This window comes from Podarcis vaucheri, assembly GCF_965113315.1.
Source record: "Podarcis vaucheri genome assembly, chromosome: 5".
NCBI classification, from domain to species: Eukaryota; Metazoa; Chordata; class Lepidosauria; order Squamata; family Lacertidae; genus Podarcis; species Podarcis vaucheri.
The window spans coordinates 29,009,350-29,024,624 of record NC_138763.1 but is presented as its reverse complement, the minus strand read 5'-3'; the positions used below and the strand labels follow the sequence as shown (position 1 = coordinate 29,024,624).

The 15,275-nt window shown below is 42.3% G+C and overlaps 1 long non-coding RNA gene across 1 annotated transcript; it reads left to right on the top strand.

The window, feature by feature from the left end:
* Nucleotides 1–878: 878 nt before the first annotated feature.
* LOC309533385 lies at nucleotides 879–14,988 on the top strand. The gene is made up of 3 exons (XR_014220196.1): nucleotides 879–1,083; nucleotides 14,159–14,223; nucleotides 14,871–14,988. It is a non-coding gene; the product is annotated as an uncharacterized lncRNA (long non-coding RNA).
* Nucleotides 14,989–15,275: the final 287 nt, after the last annotated feature.

The window sequence follows — 15,275 nt, the reverse complement described above, 5'->3', positions numbered from 1 at the left end:
TGGTGCCCTCATCTGGGTGATGCGAACACCACTCCCTGACCACAATTCCCATGTGTGCAATGGCTGAGGAAGTCATCATTTCCCCCCATACAGCTGCACCCCTTGAGCCATTTGGGTGGCTCCTTGTGGAAAAAATTACAAATATCTGAACCAACCCTATAAGCATGTGTTTATAGTGGGCGGTATTTTGTTATAGTTTCTGTCCACAAAATTATATTATATGTATATAATGAAAATTATAGCAGAACTTGTAAAAGGATTGGATGTTTGATGACTGCAGTGCTCAGAACGGGAGGAAAAGGTTCTGTTAACAGAGTATTTCTAAGTAGTCCTAGCAAGCTCAGCAATGTAACAAGACAGTTTATCATAATTAAGAAGCAAGAACTCCTAGATGTACATTTTTTAAGGCTGGGAAAAATAAAAGAGACAGGGATACTACAGAGACAGAATTCAGTAACTACCCATAGAACATCTGCTGTAAAATAAAAATATAGATTCTGCCTAAAAAACAAGGTGATTTAGATGTCTTTCTTTCTTTCTTTCTTTCTTTCTTTCTTTCTTTCTTTCTTTCTTTCTTTCTTTCTTTCTTTCTTCTTTCTTTCTTCTTTCTTTCTTCTTTCTTTCTTTCTTTCTTTCTTTCTTTCTTTCTTAGCAGATTCTGTAAATCAATCCTCAGATGAATGCCAAAATATAAATTTACTAAAGAAACAAAATTAATTATTGTTTTCCCTAGCACAATGAGCCATGTCACTAACCCAGAAATCTACCAAGTGGAAAACAATACTATGCATTGTCTCCAGCTAATTGTTTAAGTAGGGCAAATATTTTTTCTCCCTCTCTCATAATACTAGAATGCCGGGTCATCCAATGAAGCGGAACGTTGGAAGATTCAGCAGAGACAATAGAAAAGTACTTCACATGGTATACTGTGGAATTTTCTCCCACGCGATGTAGTGATGCCCACCCATCACCCTGGGTGGCTTGAAGAGACGATAAGACTATTGTAGACATGATGGCTATGTTCTTATCACCTTGTTGGAAGCAGAATGCCTCTGACTGCTGGCTGCTGGGAATCACATTTGGGTGAGTGCTGTTGCATTAAGGTCCAGCTTGCAGATTTTCCAAAGTCGGCCTCTGTGAGAAGATGATTCTGGACTAGATGGGCTCTTGGCTTGATCCAGCAAAAGCTCTTCTTACATTCTTAATGTATTTTGTGCCTGAATTCCTGTCCCTTGATAAAATTAATAATAATAATAATAATAATAATAATAATAATAATAATAATTTATACCCAGCCCATCTGGCTGGGTTTCCCTAGCCACTCTGGGCGGCTTCCAGCAAAATATTTAAATACAATAATTCAACAGATATTAAAAGCTTCCCTAAACAGGGCTGCCTTCAGGTGTCTTCTAAAAGTCAGATAGTTGTTTATTTCCTTGACATCTGATGACAGAACGTTCCACAGGGTGGGTGCCACTACCGAGAAGGCCCTCTGCCTGGTTCTCTGTAACTTCAATTCTTGCAGTGAGGGAAGTGCCAGAAGGCCCTCGAAGCTGGACCTCAGGGTCCAGGCAGAAAGATGGGGGTGAAGACGCTCCTTCAGGTATACTTTGAACAACCATGTTAGGGAAAGCTTCACCTGCTGATTTCCTAGTCACCCAGCTATTAAGACATTTGAGCCTCAACATGAACCTCCTCTTCTCCAGGTGCTGTAAAGGAGTAATCTATATGATGCAAAAGTGTGTTGTGTGTGAAGCTTCACTCACTAGATCTGTATTGTGGAACTCATTGCCTCTGTATATTAAACAGGCACTCTCTGTGTTTGGTTTTAGATGCCAGCTTAAAATGTTTATATTTCAGATGCTTACAGAGCCCTCTCTCCTAGTTCTGTGTTCTTCTGCCCTTTTTTTTACTTTTGTTTTCACACACACCACTTTGAGACGACTTGTTTCCTTGTTTGAGCAGTAGAGAGATAGGTGTAAAAATACAAATAAAGCAAGCAGGGCCCCCTCCCCGCAGCAAATTAAAGTTCTTTCCAGCCCTCATGGGATGAATCTTGTTTTTTAAAACCTGATGTCAAATGAGGTTGCTAGCATTTTAGTTAATTTATGAATGCTTCTTTTTTAAATGTACTGTTTTTATTAAAGAGTAAACAGCAGTTTGCTGTAATAAATATGTGTCCTGGCAACGTAACAGTTTCTCACCCGAAGAGTAGATTCTGTGGATAAAATTCTTAGTCATGTTTCCTTTTATTTACAAATTGCATATACTCAGGCTTAAATTCTAGATTCCCACACCCACTTCTGCAGCCCAAACATGGGAAGACAACAAATGTTTGCTGTGCCATCCCTAAGAACCTTAGGAAAGTTCTTGGAACAAAGGCACACTATGCCCATCAAATTAGGCAGATATCTAATTGTTTCAGCTTTAACAATGGCACTAGATTCACTCTCAAATATCCCAGTGAATCAGATGCTGCCATCACTGAGTTTAAGAACAGCAGGACTCTGAAGTATCATGGGGCAAGATCTAGTTGGCGGACTGACTTACAATTCTGCCAGCTTCCAATCTCTGTCCCTCCGACTCCAAAAGTTAGAAAGTTAGCACACTTTCTAAGTAACTTAGCGGAGAATGAAAGCATTAATATGGGGTGAGATAAGCTTAGCCAGAATTCTGCCCACCCCCCAGCAAAAATCAGAACATGCTTAATTAACCAAACAGTTAGGCTTATTAACAAAATACACCAAACATAAAGGTAAAGGTAAAGGTACCCCTGCCCGAACGGGCCAGTCTTGACAGACTCTGGGGTTTGTGCGCCCATCTCACATCTATAGGCCGGGGGCCAGCGCTGTCCGGAGACACTTCCGGGTCACGTGGCCAGCGTGACAAAGCTGCATCTGGCGAGCCAGCGCAGCACACGGAACGCCGTTTACCTTCCCACTGGTAAGCGGTACCTATTTATCTACTTGCACCCGGGGGTGCTTTCGAACTGCTAGGTTGGCAGGCGCTGGGACCTAACAACAGGAGCGCACCCCGCCGCGGGGATTCGAACCGCCGACCTTTCGATCGGCAAGCCCTAGGCGCTGAGGCTTTTACCCACAGCGCCACCCGCGTCCCACACCAAACATACTTCTCAGTTATAATTTCTAATACTGGCCGTGCCTGATCTACTATGGGAGGTAAGTTACTGCTTACATGGTACCATAAGCACCATAGCAGAGGACAATACAGTGGTACCTCAGGTTACATATGCTTCAGGTTACATACGCTTCAGGTTACAGACTCTGCTAACCCAGAAATATTACCTCGGGTTAAGAACTTTGCTTCAGGATGAGAACAGAAATCGTGCTCTGGCGGCGCGGCAGCAGCGGGAGGCCCCATTAGCTAGAGTGGTGCTTCAGGGTAAGAACAGTTTCAGGTTAAGAACAGACCTCCAGAATGAATTAAGTTCTTAACCCGAGGTACCACTGTATATGGAAACAGAAATGACTCTCTCTCTCTACCTTCCTGGCCGAAAATGTGGCATAGAATCCTGGGAACAAAGTTTGCTAATTCCAAACTGAAGACCATTGGCAAGAGGCTAATAATAATAATAATACATACCGGTTTATACAGGAGTATGCAGAGGATTGCCTGAAAAATGAACCAAACAAGCCTGCTTTAGCATATAGAGCAGGAATGTGAAACAGAGCCTGTGTACACATGGCATTTTATTCTAGAGTCAATGGAGATTACTTGTTTTTTCTATGCTTTCACATAATCCAGATTTATTGCATATTTTTTTGCCCCCAAAAGGTGCTTCTTCTCAAGGTCATTGCAGATTGACTCTGCATAATCCTGCAGTGTCACCATTTGAAAACAGATGAAATCAGTTGTGGGTGGTCCCAGAAAGGGAGAGAGTATCCACACCTGTCTAATGACATCGTGGGTGAGCATGCGCCAACATTGCAATCACCACATCCTCCTACATTTGTTTGGGCATGTCCAGGGAGGTAAAGGCGTGGATCAAGGGCATATCAAACACATTGTCATATACATACCATAGCAGGAGGGCAGGAACTAGAATCAAACAAGATGGAAAACAGCTTGTGGAGTATGAGCATGAATGAGTATGACTGAGGAAAAACTACATTTTTGTCTTACAAACAGGTTAGTGTGTACGCAGCCCAAGCTCAACCAAGATCCCCCATAGATAGGATGACTAGGATTGAAATAAAGATCAGATGTAGAATTACCGATCATATGAAATTTCACTATTTTTACCTGTTGCATGTTGCATCTTTGCAAAAATTCGCTCACAACACCTCCCCTCCGGGAAGAGGAGAGGCTTTGTCATTAACCCTTCATAGTGATGTAGTCCACTGAATGGGACTGCATTGGTGCAGGTGAATAAAAATTGCCTGGCAGAGATGCCCACTTGCAATCCTATTCCCATTTACCAGGGACTAAGTCTCACTGGAACATTATCATCATGGCTATCGGTTCTACTGCCTGCTTCTATTCTTAATTATGAATTAGCAGTGAAGGGGCTTTTCCTCGGCAGCAGCAAGCAGGAGGGATCCAGCAGTAGCTAATTTTGAGGGAATAGTCCAAGATCACATGATGAAATTACACTTTGAAAGCAAAGAAGGCTCTCTCCCATAATGCTGGCATCCCATAATGCTGGCAGAATGGGAAAACCTTTGGAATACAACTATGAATTTTACGGCGTGTTACAATATTAAAGAGAACATGCTAAAGATGCAGTATAGCTGGTATCTTACTCCGTCAAGACTTTCCAGGATGTATAAAAATATCACAAGTAACTGTTGGAGGTGTGGGGAAAGTAATGGAGATATGTACCACATGTGGTGGATGTGTAGGAAAATAAGAGAATTATGGGGCCTCGTCTATGATGAGCTGAAAAAAATCCTTGGAACAACATTTTTTTTAAAAGCCAGAAGCGTTTTGGTTAAGCATCGTTGGTAAAGATATCCTGAAAAATTTAAGAGAAATATTTCTATATGCTACGGCAGTGGCCGGAATACTAGTAGCAAAGAACTGGAAAGGGGAAAATGTTCTGACTATAATGGATTGGCAGAATAAGTTGCTAGAATATGTGGAAAAGGTGCAATTGACCGACAGCCTAAGGGGCAGTTCAAGACAAGAATTTGCACAAAAATGGGATAAATGCAAGAGATATGTACAAAAATATACCAATGGTTCTTCGTCTATGGCCACATTTGAATGACCTTGGATAAAGAAATATAGGAGAAATAAGATCAATGGTACAAATTGTTGTAGGAATGTATTAAAGAATATATAAAGAATAGATTAATAATGGTAGGTACATTCACTATTAGAATAAAAGCATACAACGGGAATTGACAGGAAGTTCAAAGTTTTTATGGTTTTTTTCGTTAATAATTTTTATTAATAAGTTTTGTTAATAACTGCATAAAAAGTAGCATAAACACAGCTGAAGCTTAAGGTTTATAACTATATGAGAAAAGACAAGTATATGTTTGTGTGTGTGTGTGTGTGTGTGTGTGTGTGTGTGTGTATGATTGAAATACGAGATGTACTATATATATGTAATGTATTGTAAGACTACAGTATTAAGAAAGCTTGTTACATTGCAAAAAAGCAAGAAAGCAAGAAAGCAAAGAAGGCTCTCACTAGCTGGTATAAGCAAGTGAGCGGAATAAGGGCTACTTCACAAAATGGAACAGAATGTTTAATTACACCGATTCTATAATCTTAAGCATAGTCACTGGGGAACTAGGGCCATTGCAATAATTCAGGTGAGTTTTGTTGCAGTATAGCACTAAAACTGTGATGTCTCCAAGTACACAGTAGAAAAGTATCAATAAATTAAATCAATTAAGGAGCATATGGGGTGTTAGGGGAGGGGTAGTTCCTACCTTGCACTCAGCTCTCACCTGCGGCTCCTAGAAGCTGTCAGCATGCAACAGCAGCCACTCGCTGACTAAACCAGGTGAGGGTAGCTGATGGGCCTCAAACCCTTCGTGAGATAAGGACTTTGCCTATATGTGAAGACAGGCTTTAGTGGATTGAGTTGACAACACCAATAGTGGGTCAATAGTCAAGAAGGCGGTTTCTGCATGTGCTGTAGAGGGAAGTAAGTGGCAGATGGGGTTTGTCAACCGAGGAAGGTAGCCAATCTAGGAGAAGGAAAACTCTGATCCTAAGCTTCTGCTGCCTTGTGGTAAAGAGGAGACTGAGATAGCCATCTTCAAGTATCTAATATGATATGATAGCCATCTTCAAATATCTCAAGAGATGTCACATGGAGGATGGAGCAAGCTTGTTTTCTCCTGCTCTGGAGGCTAGGATCCAAACCAATGGATTCAAGTTCCAAGAAAGGAGATTCTGACTAAGCTTCAAGAAAAACTTTCTGATAGTAAGAGCTGTTCGATAGTGGAGCAGACCCCCCACCATAGGTAGTGGATTCTCCTTCGGGGGGGGGGGTTAAAGCAGAAGTTGGATGACCACCTGTCATGTATGATCTAGTTGAGATTCTTGCATTGCACTGTCTTGGATTAGATGACCCCTGGGATCTCTTCCAGCTCTACAATTCCATGATTCTATGACATTTGGGGCATTAGGCACACTGATTCATTGTGCTTACAGGGACAATGGACAGTTCCTTTCTGTCCTAAGAGTTGATGGTGATGTGATAGAAGCATTGTGGTGAACTCACTCATCCCAGAGATGGCAGTGAAACAAAATAAATGAGTGAACCCTACAGAAAAAGGATGCCTCTTATACCACGTTCATCTCTCTTAAAAGCTTGTGTTGGCTTCCAGCTTGGTATTTGCAAGTCATGTGGGATCTGATGGTTCCGGCTCGACCAATTGACAGAGTGGGGCTGCCTAGCAATATCAGCTCAGGTGGCAGAGTGACTTTTGCACACTAATTGGTATCTCTTCCCTTTAGTTCTGGTGGCCCGCATTTCTGTTGAGGTGTAATCCAGCCATAGAAGGAAGTGACTCCTGAAAGGCCCTTAGGGAGCTGTATGTGAACTATTCCTCAGCAACGGCAGTTTCACATTCAACATAGATCAGTTTACCCCATGTTGCACACATCTGGTGTGATGGAACTCCAATAAGAGAGATGGAAGTTGTTACAGAAATGCAAAGAAACATACAGTTAAGATTTCCCTTTTAGAGGAAAATAATCAGTGATCAGAAATTATGTTCTAATTTAAACTATAGGAGAAAGCATTTCACAGTCCTTACTGTATCAGGATCCTCACAGTACTGGAGTTTCGGGTGGAACATTAATCTTCACACAAGACTTTTCACACTCTGAGTTGTTCTTGAATCAGCATATTCTCATTCATGTTATAGCTCTCAGCAACACTTACGTCACTGATGAATGTTCTGTGCATCAGTTGATGAATAATCTCTGTGATGAAGAGAGGAAAATGTGTGGGATAAAAGGTCTGTGATCTGTTTGAGACAATAGCTTAGTTTCTGCCAAAGAGGCAACCCATTGTCCTGTGTGATTAATATGCGAAAATAGAGATCCTCACTCAGTATGGATGTTAATATTAATGCCTGCCCTATTTGTGTGTCCCTTGTGCAACACATCCACCCCCACACCAGCCTTCATGCATAACAAAACTGAAAGACAATATTCCACACTGGAACAATTCACACTTCTCCTTCGATTTCATGTTTGCTCTAAAGGTCTCCGAAAGGCATCCATGAAGAAGCTATAACCCAATTCTTGATGCTGTATTTCAAGCACAATCTTCTGTGAGAATCACCACTAATCATGTGCAATGTTAAGTTGTGGGAGAAGATATCAGATGACACAGTGATTCTCCAAACAGCTCTTGTTTATTCACAGGCCAGGACAGAACTGAACTGAAGGGTTCAGTCAGCCTGCTTATATAGAGCTCCAGTACAATGTAACTGTAACAATTTTCTAAAACTATCCAATCACTGAATGTCACTTTCGACCCCTTATTTGCACAACTATCTACAGTATCCCCCTGCTGGCCCAGGGTGAGAACCTCAGTACATAACATGCGAGATTAGAAGAAAGGTTAGGTTGTTGTTTTGTGTGTTTGTGTGTGGGGCTAACTGGATGGCTGGAATAAAGGTCCCCTCCTCAGCCGACCACTTTAACAGTCATGACTTTCCCCTGTAAGAACCCTGTGAACTGAGGTTTGTTAAGGGTGCTGGGGACTGTAGCTCTGTGAAAAGCAAACTACAATTCCCAGTGGGGAATCTGTGCACTGGGAGAAGGCATGACTGCTAAAGAGTGCTTAAATACAAATACAGTGTATGGCACTCAAGGCTGGCCGCTGTGTCAGCAAATGACTTTTGAGCCAAGAGAAGCATCACCTCTTCTCTCCAAAGACCATTGATTATTTAACCTCTATACCATTAAAAATATCTCTAAGCAGTGTACAAAGGCAGCGACAACAGACAACTGAAGCAAAGTATTACAAAAATACACAGTCACATAGAAAAATGTTACATTAACACAAAGTTATTAGTACATAAAAATATAAATTGATATCAGTTCATTTTCCTTCTGACACGTCCTCCCTCTCAGACTCCAGGTTCTCACTCAGGGTCCAAACAAACTCTCAGCTCATCCACAAACATCTTTCAATGAGAAGAGTTTCTGCAAGCAGCAGACCTCACCCTAGTCTCTCACCCTAGACTTGCTTTTTATGGGCAGGCCGAGGGTGGATGGCACTTCCTCAGGCTTCCCACAGCTGTGCCCCATTCAGTTGTACTCTCCACACCCAGTTCCAGGTGCAGCAGGTTTGTTGAGTTTCCCAGGGGGTCCAAAGGATGGGTAAAGTGTCCCCCCTCCACTCACAGCTCTTCTTCACCTTCTGCCCTCACCTCCTCCAGCAGCTAGTCACCTCGTCTCCCTGTGGGGGACAACAGTTTAAGGTTCCCCCCTCTCTTTGCATGGACCTCAGTAATCTGAAACTGAAGGATTACCTGCCCATGATTCTCCAAGCAGCTCTAGGTGAATTGTGAGAGAGACTGATAGTATTCATTCTGTAAACTTGTGTGTCAGTGACAAAGAATCTGCCGACATCTGGCTCCTGAATATGGGTGCCTGGGGACTCTTGAGTCACTGGAGTTGTGTCCCTGAGGCACTTAACTCTGCAATCTCCATGGTGATAAAGCTCACAACAGTGACTAGTTTTCCTCCAGTGGTGGGAAAGTTAGCATACCTTTCTAACAAAAAGGTGTTGAATGCATACAAGAGCAACCAAGCTTCCCAACACAAGATCTGAATTTAGGCTCTGTTTTAGGCCCTGTTATGTGGGACTTCCATTTTCTAGATTTCCCTTTCTACCTGTCTCGTATTTGTCCTCGTATTTCACTTGTTTGAGGGCAGGACCCACCTGGATGGGTGCTCATTCTTAGAGATTCATAGACCTGGAGAAACACAGAGATCTAGAGAACCATATGGCTTTAATTGTCAGAAGCAATAGAGAGATAGAATGTTTTGTTGGGACCCCAGTTAATATGACTTGGGGGGGGGAGCAGGGAGTTATTGACATCACACTTTAACTCGGGAAGGGAGAAAGTAACCCCAAATCACCCACGTAGAGCCTATGCATACTGCAAGTACTGTATATACACTGATATTCATTCCTGAAGTTAACAGAATTTAAGTGACCAGCTCTGTAATTCAGCCATCTTGGATAATATTTGTTACACCTTTTGAGATGCAGGTTTGGCAACAAATGCAGCAATTCATTTGCCTGTTCAAATACAGAGGATAGTGGTTAGGAACATAGGAAGCAGCCTTATAACAAGTCAGATCACTGGTATCTACCTAATTCAGTACTGCTTGCACTGACCATCAGCAGCTCTCCAGGGTTTCACATGGGGGTGGGGGTGGGGTGGGCATTCCCAGTCCTACCTGGAGATGCCAGGGATTGAATCTGGAACCTTGTGTATGCAAAGCAGATGCTCTATGGCTGAGCCATGGCCCACCTGCATAGAAAGCAATTGAAAGTCTAACCCAGTGGTTGGAATATTCTTTCAGAAAAGCCAGATATAATGCAGTTTTGCACTTGGCTGAAGCAGTGCTTAAAATTATATTTCTTCCATTGTGAAACCCAGTGCTTGTCTACAAGCCATTTCCTTGGCTGGCTATAGAGTTGCTCGTTCATCCATTTAAATTAATGTGTCATGAAGTTGGGTACATTTCAGTATCCTGGTGATGTGTAAAGGCTGTGCCTGAACCTGCAGTTGGATGATCAGCCACATGGAGCTTTAAAAGTCTTGTTTACTTAGCTGCATCTTCACCATGATCTCAGCCAAGTGGCATAAAAGGTGTCAGAAAGTCAATAGAGGGAATTCAGTAGCTGTTCTCGAAGTGTTTGTGCTGGGCTCAGGGCCTGTTTTATCAAGTTCGCTGTCTATTGTTTGATTTCAAAGAAATGTGACAAAGTGCAATGCATTGTCTTCTGTATGTTTCTTCAGTGGCACATCTTATTTGGGTTGAATTTACAAGAGCAAAGGGAAAATATAGGGCTGCATCATCTGTAAGGTGGTTGGGGCCCCTGGTGCAATTCCAAAAAGAGTCCCTGCCCCATAAGAAGCATATGAAATAAAATATCACAAAGTAAGTCTTGCGGTATCTTAAAGACTTAAAACAACGGTGATGGCATAAATGTTTAAGGTCCACAAAATATACAAGGAGCCTGTGGGGTTTCACAACTGTCAGCAAAGCACATGCCCACACAATACATTTTGCCAGCCTTGATAAACAAAATAAAAATACTCCAAGCATGTTTTGTTTCACATTGTAAACACCTTTAACTTATCATTATTCTTTTTCTCACTTTCTGACTTGGGCCAGTCAGCACCAGTCTAACCAACCACACATGGCTGTTGGGAAGATATAGGAGGCGTAATATGGCTGCAAATTGGGATTTACTGACCTACATTTTTAAAAAGAAAGGAAAGCTCAGGGTCTGGGCCCCTTTGCAGGCAGGGCATTGGTGCAATTGCTACAACTGCACCATTCCTAATTTGGTCTTGTTCATACATGATAGAAGCTATATCCCTTCTGAGGTATTTGAAAAGCAGCACATTCAATGAATGGGCTGGTGGAACACCTTGACCTACATGTAGAATCATAGGATTTTAGTGTTTAATGGACTTTGGGGGTTCTGTAGCCCAACTTCAATGCAGGATCTACAGTGCAATATGCAACTACAATGTGCCCGACAGCAAATGTGGCATTGTCCAAGCTCTGATTAAATACCTTCAATGAAAGAGGCTCCATCAGTTTCCAAGGGAGCCTGTTCTGCTGTCAACCAGCTTTTACCACTAGGAAATTTCTCATAGTTTAGCCATCTTGCCTTCTGGAAAAACAGCAAACAAGCCTGTTCCATCCTCTACTGGAAGATGGATATTTGAACACATTCATTGAACACCTTCACAGCACTTTTGTGTATACAAAGAAGATTCCTATTACATACATGAGTTGGGGTATAGATTAGGGTTTTTTTGTTGGGAGGTTCTCATGCTGTTATTATTGCCCTAATTGTTTAAAATGTTTTTTAGCTACATTTTAACTTGCGTATTTTTAAATTTGCGGGTTTTGTTGTTTTTCAAATTAAGGGGTGTATATTGTACCTGGGAAGAGAGGTGCCAGGGAGTGCAGGGGCAACTCCAATCGCAATGGCTCTGGGCAAGGGAAGGTTTGGTGTGGGAGGTTGGGTAGACTGGGTAAAGGGGACATGGCACAGACAATTAGTGACTGTGCTGTGTACCAACCCCTCATCCAACCTGGGGAATTGCAGTTGTCCTCTCAACACGTCCATGGGTCTGCGGCTATTGTTGCTGAATGCCAGGCCAACTCCGAGTAAGACCTTCCTCATCCATGATCTGAGGAAGCCAATGTGGTCTATATCACTGAGACCTGGGTGAGTGAGCAGGGCAGAGTTGGTCTCACCCAGCTGTGCCCACCTAGATACTTGGTGCAGCATCAGGGCAGGTTTGAGGGAGTAGGAGTTGCTGCAGTCTATAGAAATTCTATCGAAAAGCAGAGACATCACCTTGCCAGCAAAGGTCCGTATAGTTAAAGCCATGGTTTTCCTAGTAGTGATGTATGGAAGTGGGAGCTGGACCATAAAGAAGGCTGATCGCCAAAGAATTGATGCTTTTGAATTATAGTGCTGGAGGAGACTCTTGAGAGTCCCATGGACTGCAAGAAGATCAAACGTATCCATTCTTAGGGAAATCAGCCCTGAATGCTCACTGGAAGGACAGATCCTGAAGCTGAGGCTCGAATACTTTGGCCATCTCAAGAGAAGAGAAGACTCATTGGAAAAGACCCTGATGTTGGGAAAGAGAAGGGAGACGACAGAGGACAAGATGGTTGGACAGTGTTCTCGAAGCGAAGCTACCAGCATGAGTTTGACCAAACTGCGGGAGGCAGTGGAAGACAGGAGTGCCTGGCGTGCTCTGGTCCATGGGGTTACGAAGAGTCGGACACGACTAAATGACTAAACAACAACAATAGAAATTCTCTCATTTCCAGGCTTTCTGCCCAGTTGGGGGAAAATCTAGGCTATGTGTTCCTGGCATTGGGCAGTCGGGACAGATTAGGGATTCAGATGGTTTCCTGCCCACCGCAGTGCTCTGGCACAAGAAACTCATCCCCTCTTGTCCTGGGTTCTGTCACTTGGTGCATTAAAATAAAGGTTCCATTCTGTATGCACTGTCCCGTCCTTTGGCTGCCTTAGCCCTGAGCAGTCACAACTCCATAGCTTTCGCTCTTCAGCTTCATCTTGTAAAAGCTTGAACAGAAGCCTTAATATGCAGATTGATTTAGCACTGCGGCAGGATGATTGAAAAGTGGATATCTATTATAACTGTGAATCATTATTCGGGTCTGATTTGTGTATTATAGTCTTAAATGTGATTCAGGCAATGCTGCCTTAGATGCTGCTATATGAAGTGATAATGGGAAGGGCATTAGCTATAATGGGTCATGAGCCGACTCATTAGACAATACAACTGATTTTTACTGAGTGCATCAGTTTCAATAGCGAGTTTAGTTCTTTTGATGTGGAGCAGAACTGTTCAGTGGGTTATCTGTCAAAATCAAGATTCGGGTTACTTTAGGCGTCTGTCGAGTTGCTATTTTTTCACCTTTAAAGAGAAAGGTGATTTTCTAAGAATTTTCCATACATAAAATGAATTTTCTTCATGAAGCCCTTATAAAACCCATCATAAAGCTGGAGGCTTGATTTAACCAGTTTGGAAAGCCGCAATTCTCATTTCAAGCTTGTCAAAGATTCCAGCCAATTACTTTACTTCAAAGAAGAAATAAAGTGCATGTTTATAGCACACCTGTCTCCACCTTAGCTTTAGGAATGAAACACTCTGGTGCCGATGGTTTCTCTAAATCACTTATCGCCTTCTTCTTTACAACTTAATACGCACCTTGCTCTAGTCCAGCCAGTTGCTGTATTCTCAGTCTTTGACTTGATTCACACCCACATTGATTTGTATGTGCAGTAACCCACAAGGCTGGCCATATATAGCCTCCAGAGAGGGAAGGTCCAAGGTCCAATACCTGGTATCTGTCTGAAACCCTGGAGAGCTGCTTCCAGCCAGTGTAGACAATACTGAGCTTGATGGATGAATGGCCCAACTTCCTATAGGAGACTTTCTGTTGTGTTGGTGCTGACCTTTAAAGCCCTAAATGGCCTCGGTCCTGTATACCTGAAGGAGCGTCTCCACCCCCATTGTTCAGCCCGGACACTGAGGTCCAGGGCCGAGGGCCTTCTGGTGGTTCCCTCATTGCAAGAAGTGAGGTTACAGGGAACCAGACAGAGGGCCTTCTCAGTAGTGGCGCCCACCCTGTGGAACACCCTCCCTTCAGATGTGAAGGAAATAAGTAGCTATCCTATTTTTAAAAGACATCTGAAGGCAGCCCTGTTCAGGGAAGTTTTTAATATTTAACACTGTATTGTTTGTAATACTTGATTGGGAGCCGCCCAGAGTGGCTGGGGAAACTCAGCCAGATGGGCAGGGTTATAAATAAATTATTATTATTATTATTATTATTATTATTATTATTATTATTATTATTATTAAACTTTCTATTCATTAAACTGTTTCTTTGAACTACTCCTCATCTGTTTCAGGAGGATATTTTCACAGTCCCTAAAGAGAAGATGCATTGGCTTGGAGGACAGATCGCATATGAAAGGTGTGGAACATGATCTTGTGACATGCTTGCACTGAGAATGGCAATCCTTGGATGTGTATTTGTCAGGCCCATGTTCAAGTTTCTGCTGCAACTGCTTTGGGTTTAACAATACTGGATTGGTGAAGGAAGATGCTAGCTGCCATCACAGGGCCCTAACATTCTGATACAAACAAATTCTACCATTGTATCCATGAAAAAATGTGTGACCGGCAGCTTCTCCTAATCAGTATGCAGGGGCATCCTTTTTAAGCTGGAATCTCTATGCAACAGTCTGTCCATCTCTTGAAATCTTCCATGACTACAATGCTCAATTATAAACATTTGAAAGATGGCTATATGGTACAAATGAAAGGGTGGATGTAACAGATCACACGAGTAATTTGTGTTTCACTTGCTTTCTTGGTTTCCCCCTAACTGCAGATAACATTAATTAAACCATGTCATTATCCTAGCTAAGATGCAGTAAATCAAATGCACTGTATACACTTCAAAATAGACTAAGTCAAATTTCCTAGAATGGAGTTTGTGTTATTAGTTCCCATGTATTGCTTGCACAAAGCATTTTATGAAAGCACCTAACATGGGGATCAATAGACTCCAATTATGATTGTTATATATGTGTATCTTGTTTTCTTTTGTTCTTAAAGTATTGAACTTCTAAGTCCCAGTAATTGAAGGCTGGAAGATAAACTCATACGCTTCATTCTACTTTCCTCCAGTGATTCACCTAGTAATCTTGGATCCTTTGGTGAATTTTTTTGGGGTAAGTCATTTGTGTCTAGTTATAGTTTTTGCTATATACAACACCAAAGCTAAAATGAAAAGCAAAATAAAGCTAACGATTCCAGTTCTGAACAGTGCAATGCAAATATCAGGGGGGGAAATGTATCTTGCAAATTAACCTTTGAAGATGAAAGCAGGGGCATGAAAGGGTCTGAAGAATGGGACACCAAATGGTGGCTACATGCATGGGAGGAAGAGGACAAGGGTGTGTGTGACAGTTACAATGTGTGGGAGGAACAACATGCAGGAGGTTACCATGCGTGGTTTGT